Here is a 16,805-nt window from a genome sequence, read left to right on the forward strand (position 1 = left end):
ATACACACTCTCTCTGATCAGAAGGTTATAATGACGGCAATAGTCGAGCGATAGTGGCGATAGAGCAATAGTCAGGCTAGTGGAGTTTGTCTTCCTTTTACTGATTATTTTCGGGTTAAAGCATGATTTAAACAGATACAGCACATTCACACGCAATCGCTGTCGCAGTAATGCATTCAAACAAATGTAATTTTACAGTGCGGCTTCATCTGTAACTGATTTTGAAATCTGTAAGAAATGCATTGATCTGTAGATAAAATAACTGACGAAAATGTACTCTTATTTTCATCACAAACAAAATTTGCACAACAGAAAGCAGCAATTATACCTTTTAATGCTGACAATGTTATTAGTTTGGTGTTTGGTAGGAAAAAAAAGTTTGCACACAATAGCCTAATCCCCTTTGAAACTCTCCTGTTATTTTATTTTATTTATTTATTTATTTTATTGTTATAGGCTACATTATGAACATAACATTTCAACTTTATCCACTGAGCGAGTGCGGAGCAGTGTTTCTGGTATCAATGAGCGCTGATTTTTTTTTTTTTTTTTTTTTTTAGTCAAGGCAACTTCCTCTGAAATTAAGTTATAATAACTAATAAACTTTATTGCGCTATACAGTAGTCAACATCTGAAGTGGATTAAACCTTTCTTTAAAGTTGTTTTAAAACCAATATGTCCTAAAAACCTGTTCTGCATGTTTGAAACCCTCATAAGACTGTGTCCATATGAAAGACCAAGAGATTCACACCTTTATCTCGACCCCCACAAGTTATACAGAACTACCCCAAACCCCAGCCCCCTCCAGCTGAACTGAAGTCGGTCTGTTTTTTGGCTGAGAGGAACGGTGTTTTATATCATGTTACTGGTTGAAACATGCCTGCACTCACAGCAGCCTTACTCTTTTTAGTCATTATTTTCCCGCAGCCCATATTATTATTATCAATAGACCAAAATAATAACAAATTCTCAATTGATAATTAATCATTATTTTTGAGAGAATCATTGTTATTTGTGAACGTAGGCGTTTGAGGAAGACTTTAAGACCAAGAGGAATCCTCCGTCTGCTGCTCCCGCTTCACAGAGAGTGCGAGCTCTAACTGACCCAGCTTCACGGATTTTATCAAATCAGTTTGAGGCGAATACAACTCATTGATCATGAGCCCAACATTTAGCAAGGCGGGAAAACATTCAGTCTACCTGAAGAAAGACATATTTCATTGAGCTAATGCTGTTAAATAGAGAGTAAAAAAAAACACTCTAGGCTAGTCTTAAACTTGGAGCTCATTATATTGAAGTACAAATCCAAACACCAGAAGCAACCTACACTCTCAGTGTTCTTTCATTGAAAAGTATGCATTTTATTTATTCACAGGCTATATGGTTGAAATAATATTTTAGTTGAAAACTTTAAGTGCCATTGTTTAAAAAATGCTTCATAGGCTAACGTTTCATAGACCTTCAGTTGTTATGCTTTAAAATCCAATGGACAGACATAGGCCTATATTATTGTACATTACAAATATTTGGATTGTCCTTTATTCTTTCCCTTATTTTTTTAAAGAGTAAATACTTATTTTCTTCAAGAATAAACATTATAAATAAAGAATAAAAGAAAGAGCCTCTATTAGCCCTTATTTTCCATTTCTGAAGTTAATTTGCAACTCTAATGATGATGTGACTCCCCTGACAGTGGCACGTTCCTCAAAAAAAAATAAAAAATAAAATAAAACCTTTAGAGCTATGTGAGCGATTAATAGATTTAAAAAAGAAAAAAAAAGTGTGTGCTTGGTTTCTGAAATGGAAAACGAATACAGCTCGTAAAAAAATATGATGAAAAAGTCATGATAACATATTATTAATTCATAGAAATAGTTTAAGCAATTAAAACCTTTTTTTTTAAATACCATATTTAACTTGAATTTCAATACTATTAAACTGACTTTAAAATATTAAGGAGTTTATAAGTTGAAACGGTAAAATGTCACAGTGCATGTTAAATAGTCTAAATGAACTTGTATCTTATATAGTATCTGAAGATCTTGATTGCATGTTAGCATAAAACTAACAATATATATATATTTTTTATGAACAATTCCTGTATATAATATGTGACAGCAACCTTTATATCAAACATTTTGAAATCGTCCACAGCTGAGCATCGCGGGAGGCAGCTTGAGCGCGCGGAGTGAATGCGTGCACAAAGTCATTTTCGGATGCAATGGAAAAATAAAGCTGGATAAAATTATAGCTACACGAAACTTGTAAATAGTTAACAACATAGCTTAGATTAGGCCCATACTCTGTTCCTAAGTATATAATGTAAATTTGTTAACCCACAGTAACACATTTTAACCGATTAATCGCCAATTTTCGTTTGCTGCTATTTTTTTTAACACGCTAAAAAATAAATTAAGTTTGTGAGAGTTGCATTTTATTACATTCAGAAATAATGACGGCAGGCCTAATAATGCTATAGGCTAATGTACCAACAGGATATTTTTAGTTCCCTTCACTTTACAAGAAATCCTTTAAATTCAACAAATTTATCAGAAAAGAACAAGAATTACAAATATATAATTCTAATGGATAAATATAATTGCAGTATATAATAATATAGGCTTATAAACAAAACAAAAATAATAATTAAAAATAATTTAAAGCGATACATAAGGTAAGGCTGGGCTTATCTCTGTCATTCGGGACAAATCCAAACATGTTGCCCATTTGAAGCTAAACTCTTATTCATTGGGTAAAATAGGCTTTGGATTTCACACGTGTTTCAGTATTGACGAAAAAATAAAAATAAATCATAATGAGCAAAAATATGCCAAAGTGGACTGCTGCTGGCGCCGCATGGCTCGGTGAACGACTGCTGTTTCCAATGAATATGTGCGTGAGGCACCAGCGCGATCAAATTCACAATTCGCAATTTTTGGTCACACAGTAAAGGCATAATTCAAAAATGCAAAGTGTTAGCAGTTTGAAGAATCAAGAATAATAACAGAGTGAATAAGAATTATTTGTAAATGCTGAACCGTTCTCATTTTGCTCTGCAAATGAAACCTGAAGATTATTTATTATTTTTTTTAACCAAGAATGAACCGAAATGAAAACATTTAGCTTTTAATCCATATATATATAGCCTAAGACTGTCCTATTTTTTAATGGCTTTTAAGGATGTTATAATGTATATTATAATGTTATTGTTGTTTTACGTCTTTCTTTCATTTTACAATTCAGTTCACAATCCGTCGCTTTGCGCTACCTGGCGGTAGTTTCGCGAATGATTTTACTTGCAGTTAACGCCGCGGCCCTGCGGCGGCGGTACACGCGGCAGTATTACCCATTTTGGTTATCAACCTACTATATGTATATAGCTTATAGCTGTCATGTATATATTTCTGGTCCTGAACAGATTCTTTCCATATATGCAGGGTCTTCAAGTTTTAAAATAGTTCACTGTTTTTACTGCAGCCTTTAACACAGTTAGTCACACAGTCTCTTTAAATAATAATAGTAGATAATAGTAGAATAATTTCTTCCTACAAATAGGCATAATTCTATGTATTATATTGAATTAAGATCACTGAAATTCTTCTACACTAGCAACTGTCATATCTTTAATGAGCCGTACAGGTTATGAGTAGCCTAATTCCTGTCTCTGCTCTACCCCTTTACTTCTCAGCACAAGGCTATTACATAAGGTACAGTTACCATTCATTATGCTATAGGCCCTGAGAAGACTAGAAACACTTTCTCTTGTTTGTTTATATACCTTGAGGTGTTTGATGTGCCCCTGCTAGCTTAGCTAACAGACCCCCTTAGGTTTTATGACCCTGCTGCAGCATTCCTTTTAACAAGTGACAACTGCTTAATCATATCTCCTAGCTTAAACTAAACTCAACTGAGTGGTACTGGGAAGGACAAACTTCTGACTCCTTGCCTGACGCAACACAACATCAGACCCCTCCAAGGGAGGAGCATCCCTTAAAACCAGGCGACACCCCAGAAGCAGCCAGACAACATTGGATGGAGCAACGGGCCCACATGCCCAACAGCAAAACCTCTACCAACACAACTCAGGCAAGCTCAAGTCGGTGCCACTACAAGAGCAAAGCGACACCACAAACATCAGATTTCTAGTTACGTTCGAGCTACACAGAGGGCTAACAACCACCTGGTGCCCTCCTGGCGCCATCACTAGACCAGTCTGAAATAGGGCTGTAGTACTCGAGTCCGGTCTCGAGACATTTTTCTATCGTCTCGGACTTGTCTCAGACTTGTTGGTGTTTGCACTCGGACTTGTCTCGGACTTGGTCATTGGACTCGCCAAATGTTCTCGTTGGTCTCGACCGAGTCCAGTAATATGCTTTTTTCTCCTTCAAAACAAAACCACATTTGCATGTCGTGGCTGAAAACGTGTGGAAGATACTAGGCGCGCTGATTTCTCCTTTTTTCCAAAGCACTCTGTAGTCTGCGCTCTATGCTTTCACTTCCGTGGCGTCTGCCATTGCTAAGTAATGAGGCCTGCTCTCCATGAAGATGCAGAAGTTTCAGCAAAGGTTAAATGGATTTCCAGGATTAAAAAAACCTTGCAGTAGCTCTGCTAATAAATTCATTTAAAAAATGGCTATCCTTGTACAGCTATGATCAGCTGTTTCTCCATTTTGGCTTAGCTTTCAATTTTGTTATGGTAAAAGAAGGAGCAGATTCATTGATTCTTGTCACATGACCAGCCGTGCACGTGCTGCGTTCTGAAAAGTTTAGATGTTTCTAATTTAAATTTCTACCTGTTAGATTGTGTTTTATTAATGTCTACACCTACCCCAGCCTTAAACTTACCCTTTACAATAATGAAATACTAATGTTGTACAGTGTGACAAAAATTACACTGTATTTATGTGCACATGTCCAGTAGTGCCAAACGTATCCCTTCTAGCCTTAACCGTGTGCATGCATCATATCCCGAGCTTTGCGTGTGTGCGCTGCACCAAGGCATCAGTCCTTTTAATTTTTGACCACAGACATGATGTCAGCAAACAGCAGCATTATAAAGTAAATAAAATGTAAATAAAGTACATAAAAATAATTTGATCCTACAGCTCCAAACTCAGTCCTAGAGGGCCGGTGTCCTGCAGAGTTTAGCTCCAACCCTAATTAAACACACTTGAACCAGCTAATCAAGCTCTTACTAGACACACTAGAAACTTCCAGATAGGTGTGTTAAGGCCAGTTGGAGAGAAAACTCTGCAGGGCATTGGCCCTCCAGGATCTAGTTTGGAGACCCCTGTCCTACAGAGTTTTTTACGTTTTTGATCATTACAAATAATAATGTAAAATTATTTTCTTAGAATAGAAGATATGATGTTTCTCGCATCACATACATTATCAGTAGTTAAGTATGTGGTCTTGAAGTGGATCCTTTTTTTTCCTCTCATTTGGACTAGGTCTTGACTTGGACTCAAAACTTTTGGACTTGGACTTGACTTGGACTCGAACCTCTTTGGACTCAGTCTCGACTAGTCCTGGTCTTGGACTTGACAAAGCTGGACTTGACTACAGCTGTAGTCTGAAACTCTCTTCACACTACAAAATCTCCATAATTCCCCCAGCGACCCCAGGAACCACCTGCACTCTCACCAGTGAGAGTCCAACCCAGCTGTTCCACACCGCAGGTACAACGGATAGCCTACTGGCTAACTACACCTACAATCAACCATCTGACTCAGACCAACTCACTTCAGGATGACAGGTGACACTGCCTCGACACCTGCTGCACAAGCTTGAGGACCCACACCTTGCTACAGCTTACATCACCATGGCACCACAACCATTCCTGGAGGCAACCAGAAGCTCGAGAGCCACCACTGTCTCCCAGCCAGGTTTGGCAGGTGCGTGTCTGATTGTTCTGCACCTTTGACGTCACTTGCTGTTGTCTTTTGGACAGACAACAACGTTCGAAAGGGGGGAAATATGTAGCAGTGTGAGCTCAATAGGGGATAAAGCTCTCACATCAGTGACCCGCCTCAGTCAGTCTGCGGTTCGGTTAGATTCCGAGAAGATGAGGATGTGAGCTAGAATGCTTCTGCAACCCTTAAGTCTGCACCAGGCTTCGGCCTTGTCTTTACATTCACCAACGATCCTTGGATCTCAGCTGATGTCTCTCTTAGCTCTTCATCATCTCCATCTAAGAGAAAGCTCTCCCGACCACCACAGAGTCAGAATAACATCTTTTTGGAGTTCATCACTCTTCAAACCCAGAAGAAGGTGATCGCGACTCCTACACCACCAAACCATCAAGGCTTTTATCCAAGACTGCATCCAGACACTCGTCAACGACTAAGGCAATGCAAGTATTGTAAATTTAACTAAACTAATCAGAGGTTTAGTATAAGCTATAGACCCCATTATAAACAGCGCTAATGGTTTTACTCAGGTGGTTAACTGACTCTTTTCATAGCTTCATTCTCTGGTTTTCCTGATGGTTTCATCCATCAAGCCTCATTTGACCTTTCCCATGTATGAGTGATTGTTTGTTTGTTAGACTAGTTTGTGTTAGTGTTTAGTTAATAAAACTGTTGTGCACAAATTACATGAGTTTCTGATTCTGCCTTGCAAATTAATTGTCCCTTTATGATTTTGATCCTTGCTAGATGCTCTAATGCATTATTAGGCTACTGAAAGAAGGTTGTTTTCTGTGGCCACGAAAATATCCTTTCTTAGAGTTTATATGAAGTTACACTAAATGTTCGCTGGTCGAATAGATTAGTTGATGATGATTTAATTCTGCTACAGTTACTACTGGCAGCTCATATAAATAATTGTAATTAATCAATCAATTGTAATTATTTATATAGATTTCCCTTTTGAGCTAATTTGCTAATAACATAGATTTAGAAATGCAACATGCACCAAACATTTGCCATCTTAATTATTTTGTACTTGATACGCACTGTTAGAAAGCTAAGGCAGACCAGTATAAAAAAATATTTTGAATGTTTTGTCAACTAAACAAAAAGCCAATGGGCACATAATGGAGTGCAGCACAGTAGCATGAAGAAAAAGAATTATTGGGGGTTGAATTTGCTGTATAATTTATAGGGACGTGTCCTGCTTAGTGTCAATTGTGGTATATCACTAAATCTGGTTTACAAACAAACAAAAAACAGTTCACTTATTACTTGCACTACTGTCTGTTCATCCAGAATACTGAATAATCCATTTGCACACTGAAATATTTTTCTATGCACTTTTTTATTGTCCATTGCACTAGTGTAAATTATGTTCTTATGTTCATAGTTTCTGCTTATAGTGTACATACACTTACTACATAATCCATCTGTATAGTATGTTCATAGTACACCTATCTGTATACCATGCTGATAGTATTTAAAAAATCTGTCAATTATGTCCATAGTACTGCCTTATTTGTATATTTATTGTACATTTGTAACATATTGTAGACACTGTATATCCTGTACTTACTGCTTATTGCACTTCTGGTTAGATGCGGACTGCATTTCGTTGCCTTGTACCTTACATGTGCAATGACAATAAAGTTTAATCTAATCTAATAAAATAAATGAGTAAATCCCCTCTGAAACTTAATAAATTCAACCATTGCACTTTACTTAAAAGACATGTTAAGAGTCACAAACTGCACGGAGACATGAAAGCTGAGGAGCCAAATGCAATATTTATTAAAGGGTAATCAAAAGATGTAATCCAGAAACAAGCAAAAGGTCATACAGAGGCAATCAACCAAACAATAACAACATGGCAAAAAGCACAGGCAGGGAATCAAAAACCAAGAAACATGAAACAAGGAACTGTTCAGAACTGCAGGGTGACGTACAGCAAGACTTCACTGACAGTGGCTGCGTCCGAAATGGCATACTTCCCTACTATATAGTATGGAAAAAGCAGTAGGTGAGCGAATTGGTATGTTTGAATCCTCTGTGTTCATAAAAGAGTATGTTAGAATTGCTCTAATTCTCACGAGATTCAGACGTACATATACTTAATTTGCGTTCTAATATGCCTACTTACCTACTATATAGTAGGGAAAAAGAGTATGTGAAGAAAGAGGTATGTTCCAAAACCTCAGTATTCATGAAACAGTAGGCGAGAAATCCCCGGATGTCCTACTGCTTCAGCCCAGATTCTGCAGTGTTCATCGATGGATACTTTTCAATCCCATGATGCCATGCGAGAGGATACGTCATCATCGAACGTAAAAGAGAGCAGCAACGAGGGTTTATAAAGGTGAGTATTATAAACCAAAACATGGTTCCTGTGTTAAAATCATATTTGTTGAGCTACTGTAGAGGAAACTGTTGATTTGTTAAGATGTAAAGACGCCAGCCAGTAACGTGACAGTATATTTGTAACAAAAGTAATAATTCTATAAAAACAAGTTTTATTATGTATAGGAAACAGCGGAGCTCCAGTAAGCACATGTACATCTCCAAAGTAAATTTACATAAACCATATACATCTTAAAGACGATGAAATGTCTATTTAATATGAGACAGGAACATGTTCTAAGAGCATTGCAGATGAGCAAATCACAACATGAACAGACATCTGAGTGAGAGATGTGTGTGCGCTATTACTGTATGTAGAATTCACTGTCAACACTGCTTTAGATGAAAGTAATGTCAATAAACAAATCTACATAAAGTAAACATAAGTTTATCATCATTTGACCATTAGTACCCCTGATAAATTGAGGAACATTTGTGTTGGATAAAAAGTGAGTTAACACATCTGCAACTAGCTCAACATGTAAATGCAGTATATCACAGATAAATGACAGAGGAGACTGACTCGTCTGGATGTTACAGGGACACATGAGACACACGTGTGTTTATCTGCTGAAGAGAGACTGATAAAGGAATGCTTCCATCAAAGACTCAGTGAGTACACTACAGTCATCAATAAAACATCTTTTAAATCTTAAGTTGTAGTTTATTTTAATTACTGTAATTTCAAACAGAGTTATTACAGCACTTTTCTGATTCTTGATTGCTGTACATTAGATGCAGAGCTTTTGTGGTGGAGCAGGTGACAGCGGCATCTGTGGGGAAAAAAAGGAAAACCTGAAACCAAAATATAAAGTAAGATAATTTTGTTACTTCTAATACAGAAATGAAATGACACTGTGCTGTTAAAATGACTGCTGTTGTTTTATGTTTGTGCATCTTTTCAGGGTCTGAAATGTTCACAGACTGATGTGTGCACTGAGGATGGAGAAGTGCCATGAATGAAATGCTCCATCACTGCATCTCCTCTTGTTTTCTCATCAGGACCGCATGTTGCTGTGGTCTCTTCATCCTAAGTGACCCCAGAGCAGCGAGAGCATCTAGAGAAAGACCAAAAGACATTTAGGATGTGATTTTTGTCAAGTTTGTTCTGCTGGTTTCTGTTCATACAACATCAGTCAATAAAAATGAGTTTCAGAAGCTTCAAAAGCATCATCAAATAATGTCATGAAGAATCTGAAAGTCAGGCTCCATTTAGGGATGGCTGACACGAAACAGACGTTCCGAAGCATTGTGAGATCCCGAAGTGCAGATGTTTTGAAACACTGAGCCGACTGAGTCACGTGACAACGGCCTCTAAGTGTTTCACAAGTGTTTCGACAGGTGGCATGGTCCGCCGAATCAGCGTTTGGGTACCCGGTCGGGTACAGACCACACAATCGCACATCTGTATAAAAGTGAAGTCAACTCATCTTGACCTCGTGGGTTTTTGTGAGAGGAGTTTGATTTTGAGATAACGGATATTTGGTGATATAGTGACATTTATAGTGCGATTTGTTTAGTTATATTTAGGCTTACATTTAAATTTACACATTCACTGATAGGCTACAGACAGACAGAGTATACATATAGTGACACATTAATAGATGCATAGATAGAAATATATATAGACAGATAGATTAATAGATAGATACATAGATTAATAGATAGATACATATATAGATACATAGATAGATTAATATAGATAGATACATAGATATATAGATTAAAATAGATAGATAGATCAGTAAAAATGGAGGCTCCCCAGAAGAGATGCCGTACATCTGTGGTGTGGGAGCATTTCCATTTGGAAACCCCAAATAAAGTGAGATGTATGTATTGTGATCGTCAGCTAGCTTACTGCAACAATACATCATCCATGATGCGCCATTTGAGGAGCACTCATCCTGCCATTTTGCAGGGTGCAGATGATGTTGCATTCTCCCTGTACCTAGGCCTGCTACTGACACTGCTGGGCCATCTAAGCAAGGTATGCATTGTTTGAAATATAATTATAATTGAAATATAATAACAAACTGTTGGGACACTGTTTAGAAAGTCCATAGCCCTGTGTCAACCTAAACCCTACAACCTAATGTCCCAATCACAACTGCCAATCATGTTAAAAACAGCTTCAATGTGAATATAATATAATATGTTGTCAATATAATATACTATTGTGTGAATATACATTTTATAGGTCTACATATGAGTACCCAATCTACAGCCAGTGAAGACATCATTTTGCTTTTCCTAATTGTTGTAGTTCTACATTCCCCTTGATTTTTCTATGCACACTGAGCATAAACGTTCATAACATAACTTTGTTTATGAAGGTTTCCTAATAATGAACTAGTAGGCTACTTTTAATAGCTGTGCACTATTTGAAGCTGTATTTTTTTCAATGTATTTGTCTGAAAGTATGTTTTATCTTCTCTTTTAAAAGGCAGAATAGGGAATTGGATGAGGCTCTTCTAAACATGGTGGTGAAGGATCTGCAACCCTTCACCATAGTGGAGGATGAGGGTTTCAGGGCCTTTGTGAACAAGCTTGATCCAAGCTATGTCCTCCCATTCCGGAAGGTGCTTAAAACAATGGTCAGCAAAAGATACAACAAAACCAAGGAGAAGACAATGGAAGACCTACAAAAGGCAGAATTTGTTAGCCTTACGGCTGACATGTGGTCCTCCATTAATATGGATGGATATCTTGGTGTAACTTGCCAGTACATAACACCAGAGGCAAAAATGGCAACTGTTGTACTGGGTGTAAGGATGTTTTACCAAACCCACACAGCCCAGCATCTCATGGAGGCTAAAGCCTTGCTAATGGCTGAGTGGGGAATAACCTCCAAAGTTTAGTCCATGGTGACTGACAATGCATCCAACATGCCCCTAAGCACCCAGCTACTCCACCTTCGCCATGTCCCATGTTTTGCTCATAATTTAAATTTGATTGTGAAAAAGGCCATAGATCAAACCCCAGTCATCAATGAAATATGCCAGAAGGCCAGAAAGATAGTGGGGTTGTTCAGATCCAGCTGCAAAGCAAAGGACAAGCTTGTGGAGATGCAGGGCTTGATGGGCAGACCAACTCTGAAACTGATACAGGAGGTTGAGACGAGATGGAACAGAACATTTGACATGCTACAACGCTTGTATGACCAACATGAGCCAGTTGGTGCTGCACTTTCCAATTTAAACAATGATACTGCTCCCCTGACAAGTCTTGAGTATGACATTATTCAACAATCATTGTCACTACTGCAACCATTCAAACTAGCAACAACAGAGATGTCTGCTAGTGATGTGAGAGTGTCTGCTTCAAAGCTTATACCACTGTACAGGATGTTGCAGCACAAGCTTGCACAGAAAAAAGGAAATGCAACGCAGGTGTAGGCTATACAATTAGGTAGGCCACAATGACCATACTACCCATGTAATTGGCCATAACTGTCATATTATTGTCATTATTATAAATAATATGATTTTCTCCTGTTTTGGCTCATAGGCTCACATCTGCAAGGTCTGTACTCCAGATGTGGAGGTTTTGAGAGTTTTAGAGCCTTGGCACTGGCTACACTGCTGGACCCAAGGTTCAAAAATGTGGCATTTGGAAATCCTGCCAAAGCCCAGGACGCTGAAGAGCACATCACACTGGAGTGTGCTTCGCTGATGCCTTCAAACACAACTCCTGGTGAGCAGTTTCAGTCTATGTTATGTTATGTAATCTGATTCATATAATATATACTTCATATATGCCGTCAGTGTAGGATTTGTTACTAATTGCTGTTTTCATTTTTATTCAGAGCTACAAATGTCAACATCAGGCCCATCATCATCATCACCATCAACATCAGTAGAAACACAACACAGTGGGAAGAAACACATGGACAGTGATGCCACATGGGAACTTTTTGATAATCGTATTTCCGTGAAATCTTTCCTCCCCAGGATACACAATGCTACAAAGGCTGATGCCACAGTGGAAGTCCTTTAAAAAAATACCTCCATGATGACTTTTTACAGCCAGAACTCATGATCCCCTAATTTACTGAAAAGAAAGAGCAGTAATCTTTCCTCATTTGCATGTCCTTGCTAAAAAATATCTTTGGATGCCAGCAACAAGTGTCCCTTGTGAGAGGATTTTTTCAAAGGCTGGAGAAATAATCTCTAAAAAAGAAGTAGGCTAAGTCCTTTGTTGCACAGGATTGCTTTAGAAGTACTTTAAATTAATATTTTTTTGTGTTTTTGTGGGTCATTGTGGTTATTTCTTTTGTTTTTTTTTATTTTTATTGACTTTTTCATTAAAAACAAGGAGGCGGGAACCAGCGAACACTCAAATATTAAAAAAAACTTTAAATGACCAAATAAACATAAAATAGCGCGTCAGCCCCTCACGGGTGACTGCCGCGCACAAACAAAATCCAAACCACAAAATAAAGCCCAGGCCTGGTCCTCTCTCGTCCTTCACTGTCGTCGCTCCTCTTTTGTATCCTCCCAATCTCCTCTGTGGGACTCGAGACCGGTGAGTGGAGCAGGTGTCGCTCATTTCCCAATCACTCCACCGGCCTCGCTCCGTTTCCACAGCTCTCGGCCCCGCCCCACTCGTCACAATGACCAAAATAACATTATGCACAGTGAGAACCTTACAGGTTACAAGCTTCACATATTAGAAAAATACAATAATAATAAAAACACCACATTTTTTAATGGCATTTGTCAAGGTTATTTCAGATCAACACCTGCAAGTGACCACTAGGTGTCACCGTTGAGACAGGTGTCGGATTGATTCGAAGTTTCGACACAATATGGCACATTTGCTTCAACTGTTTCATTGCTTCACGAAGCCTCGATCTTCCCACCACTAGCTCCATTGACTGATACTGTATGAACAAACTAGCCGGAGAAACTTGACCAAAATCAACTTGTGTTCAGGAAAACAAACAAACACACACACACACACACACACAAGAATGGAGGTGAGTAAATAATGACTGAATTTATGTGTTTAGATATAGCGCTCGTTAAGTAAATACTTATTGCAATTAAGTACCTATTCACTGAGTATGCGATTTCGCTTTTATAGGCAGAGGTAATGAGATAATGAGACACAACTGAATGCAATCAGTGATAATGAGACTAGACAGCGGGTCCTGGGAAATGTAGTTCATGAGGCAGTAACAATACTCTGGGATGCTGGTGATCGTGACATTAGGGTTCTTTAGATACAGGTGCATCTCAATTAATTCCTCCAGACTCTAGGACCTTGATTTCCAAATGAAATACAAAACTTGCACTCATCTGAAAAGAGGACCAGTTCTTCTTCTCCTTAGCCCAGGTAAGACGCCTCTGACGTTGTCTGTGGTTCAGGAGTGACTTAATAAGAGGAATACGACAACTGTAGACAAATTCCTTGACACGTCTGTGTGTGGTGGCTCTTGATGCCTTGACCCCAGCCTCAATCCATTCCTTGTGAAGTTCACTTAAATTCTTGAATCGATTTTGCTTCACAATCCTCACAAGGCTGCGGTTCTCTCAGTTGGTTGTGCATCTTTTTCTTCCACACTTTTCCCTTCCACTCAACTTTCTGTTAACATGCTTGGATAAGGCACTCTGTGAACAGCCAGCTTCTTTGGCAATGAATGTTTGTGGCATACCCTCCTTGTGAAGGGTGTCAGTGATTGTCTTCTGGACAACTGTCAGAACAGCAGTCTTCCCCATGATTGTGTAGCCTAATGAACCAAACTAAGAGACCATTTTGAAGGCTCAGGAAACCTTTGCAGGTGTTTTGAGTTGATTAGCTGATTGGCATGTCACCATATTCTAATTTGTGGAGATAGTGAATTGGTGGGTTTTCGTTAAATGTGAGCCAAAATCATCACAATTAAAAGGACCAAAGACTTAAACTACAAACCCGATTCCAAAAAAGGCAGGACACTGTACAAATTGTGAGTAAAAAAGGAATGGAATAATTTACAAATCTCATAAACTTATATTTTATTCACAATAGAATATAGATAACATATCAAATGTTTAAAGTGAAACATTTTGAAATGTCATGCCAAATATTCCCTCATTTTGGATTTCATGAGAGTTACACATTCCAAAAAAGTTGGAACAGGTAGCAATAAAAGGCCGGAAAGGTTAAATGTACATATAAGGAACAGCTGGAGGACCAATTTGCAACTTATTAGGTCAATTGGCAACATGATTGGGTATAAAAAGAGCCTCTCAGAGTGGCAGTGTCTCTCAGAAGTCAAGATGGGTAGAGGATCACCAATTCCCCCAATGCTGCGGCGAAAAATAGTGGAGCAATATCAGGAAGTAGTTTCTCAGAGAAAAAATGCAAAGAGTTTGAAGTTATCATCATCTACAGTGCATAATATCATTCACAGATTCAGAGAATCTGGAACAATCTCTGTGCGTAAGGGTCAAGGCTGGAAAACCATACTGGATGCCCATGATCTTTAGGCCCTTAGACGGCACTGCATCACATACAGGAATGCTACTGTAATGGAAATCACAACATAGGCTCAGGAAAACTTCCAGAAAACATTGTCGGTGAACACAATCCACCGTGCCATTCGCTGTTGCCAGCTAAAACTCTATAGGTCAAAAAAGAAGCCATATCTAAACATGGTCCAGAAGTGCAGGCGTTTTCTCTGGGCCAAGGCTCATTTAAAATGGACTGTGGCAAAGTGGAAAACTTCTCCTGTGGTCAGACGAATTAAAATTTGAAGGAAAACTGGAAAACTGGGACGCCATGTCATCCGGACTAAAGAGGACAAGGACAACCCAAGTTGTTATCAGTGCTCAGTTCAGAAGCCTGCATCTCTGATGGTATGGGGTTGCGTGAGTGCGTGTGGCATGGGCAGCTTACACATCTGGAAAGGCACCATCAATGCTGAAAGGTATATCCAAGTTCTAGAACAACATATGCTTCCATCCAGATGTTGTCTCTTTCAGGGAAGACCTTGCATTTTCCAACATGACAATGCTAGATCACATACTGCTTCAATTACAACATCATGGCTGCGTAGAAGAAGGATCCGGGTACTGAAATGGCCAGCCTGCAGTCCAGATCTTTCACCCATAGAAAACATTTGGCACATCATAAAGAGGAAGATGCGACAAAGAAGACCTAAGACAGTTGAGCAACTAGAAGCCTGTATTAGACAAGAATGGGACAACATTCCTATTCCTAAACTTGAGCAACTTGTCTCCCCAGTCCCCAGACTTTTGCAGACTGTTATAAAAAGAAGAGGGGATGCCACACAGTGGTAAACATGGCCTTGTCCCAACTTTTTTTGAGATGTGTTGATGCCATGAAATTTAAAATCAACTTATTTTTCCCTTAAAATGATAAATTTTCTCTCTACACAACCGTTAACACCTCCATCAGTACCCCTCTCCCCCCCTCATGCTCTTCAAATCAGTGAAAACGATGTGCGCCAGGTCTTCAGGAAGAACAAAAGAAGAAAAGCACCAGGCCCAGATGTTGTTACACCAGCCTGTCTGAGAACCTGTGCTGACCAATTGGCCCCATCTTTTCATAGATCTTCAACAGATCTCTGGAGTTGTGTGAAGTGCTCCACCATCATCCCCGTTCCAAAGAAACCCAAGATGACAGGACTTAACGACTACAGACCTGTGGCTCTAACGTCTGTCGTCATGAAGTCATTTGAAAAACTGGTTCTGGCTTATCTGAAGGACATCACTGGACCCTTACTGGACCCCCTGCGGTTTGCTTACCGAACAAACAGGTCCGTGGATGATGCAATCAACATGGGATTGCACTTCATCCTGCAACATCTGGACAAAACAGGGACTTATGTGAGGATCCTGTTTGTGGACTTTAGTTCGGTTTTCAACACCATCATCCCAACAGCCCTCCAGACCAAACTGACCCAGTTCTCTGTTCCTAGCTCTATCTGTCAGAGGATCACCAGCTTTCTGACAGATAGGCAACAGTTAGTGAGACTGGGAAAATTCATGTCAAACAGCTGCTCCACCAACACTGGTGCCCCTCAAGGATGTGTTCTCTCCCCACTGCTCTTCTCCCTCTACACCAACGACTGCACCTCCAAAGACCCCACTGTCAAGCTCCTGAAGTTTGCAGACGACACTACAGTCATCGGCCTCATTCAGGACGGTGACGAGTCTGCTTACAGACAAGAGGTTGAGCAGCTGGCTGTCTGGTGCAGTCTTAACAACCTGGAGCTGAACACTCTCAGAACAGTGGAGATGATTGTGGACTTCAGGAGAAACCCCCCTGCACTCCCCCCACTCACCATCATGAACAGCACTGTGGCTGTTGTGGAGTCATTCAGATTCCTGGGAACCACCATCTCTCAGGACCTGAAGTGGGACAATCACATTGACTCCATTGTTAAAAAGGCTCAACAAAGGTTGTACTTCCTTTGCCAGCTGAGGAAGTTTAACCTGCCACAGGAGCTGCTGAAACAGTTCTACTCAGCCGTCATTGAGTCTGTCCTGT

At 39.3% G+C, this 16,805-nt stretch overlaps 2 protein-coding genes and 1 long non-coding RNA gene across 4 annotated transcripts in view; 2 read left to right on the forward strand and 1 right to left on the reverse strand.

Moving 5' to 3' along the window:
- Positions 1–16,805, reverse strand: part of LOC109062990 (gastrula zinc finger protein XlCGF7.1-like) — a 972,510-nt gene that overhangs the window by 776,820 nt on the left and 178,885 nt on the right. The gene's annotated exons all lie outside the window — the stretch shown is intronic.
- Positions 1–16,805, forward strand: part of LOC122141069 (NACHT, LRR and PYD domains-containing protein 3-like) — a 39,459-nt gene that overhangs the window by 17,814 nt on the left and 4,840 nt on the right. The gene's annotated exons all lie outside the window — the stretch shown is intronic.
- On the forward strand, positions 7,471–9,937 carry LOC122140770. Its single transcript, XR_006157343.1, has 3 exons — positions 7,471–8,921; positions 9,045–9,122; positions 9,215–9,937. It is a non-coding gene; the product is annotated as an uncharacterized LOC122140770 (long non-coding RNA).

This window comes from Cyprinus carpio, chromosome A4 (genome assembly GCF_018340385.1).
Source record: "Cyprinus carpio isolate SPL01 chromosome A4, ASM1834038v1, whole genome shotgun sequence".
NCBI lineage: Eukaryota > Metazoa > Chordata > Actinopteri > Cypriniformes > Cyprinidae > Cyprinus > Cyprinus carpio.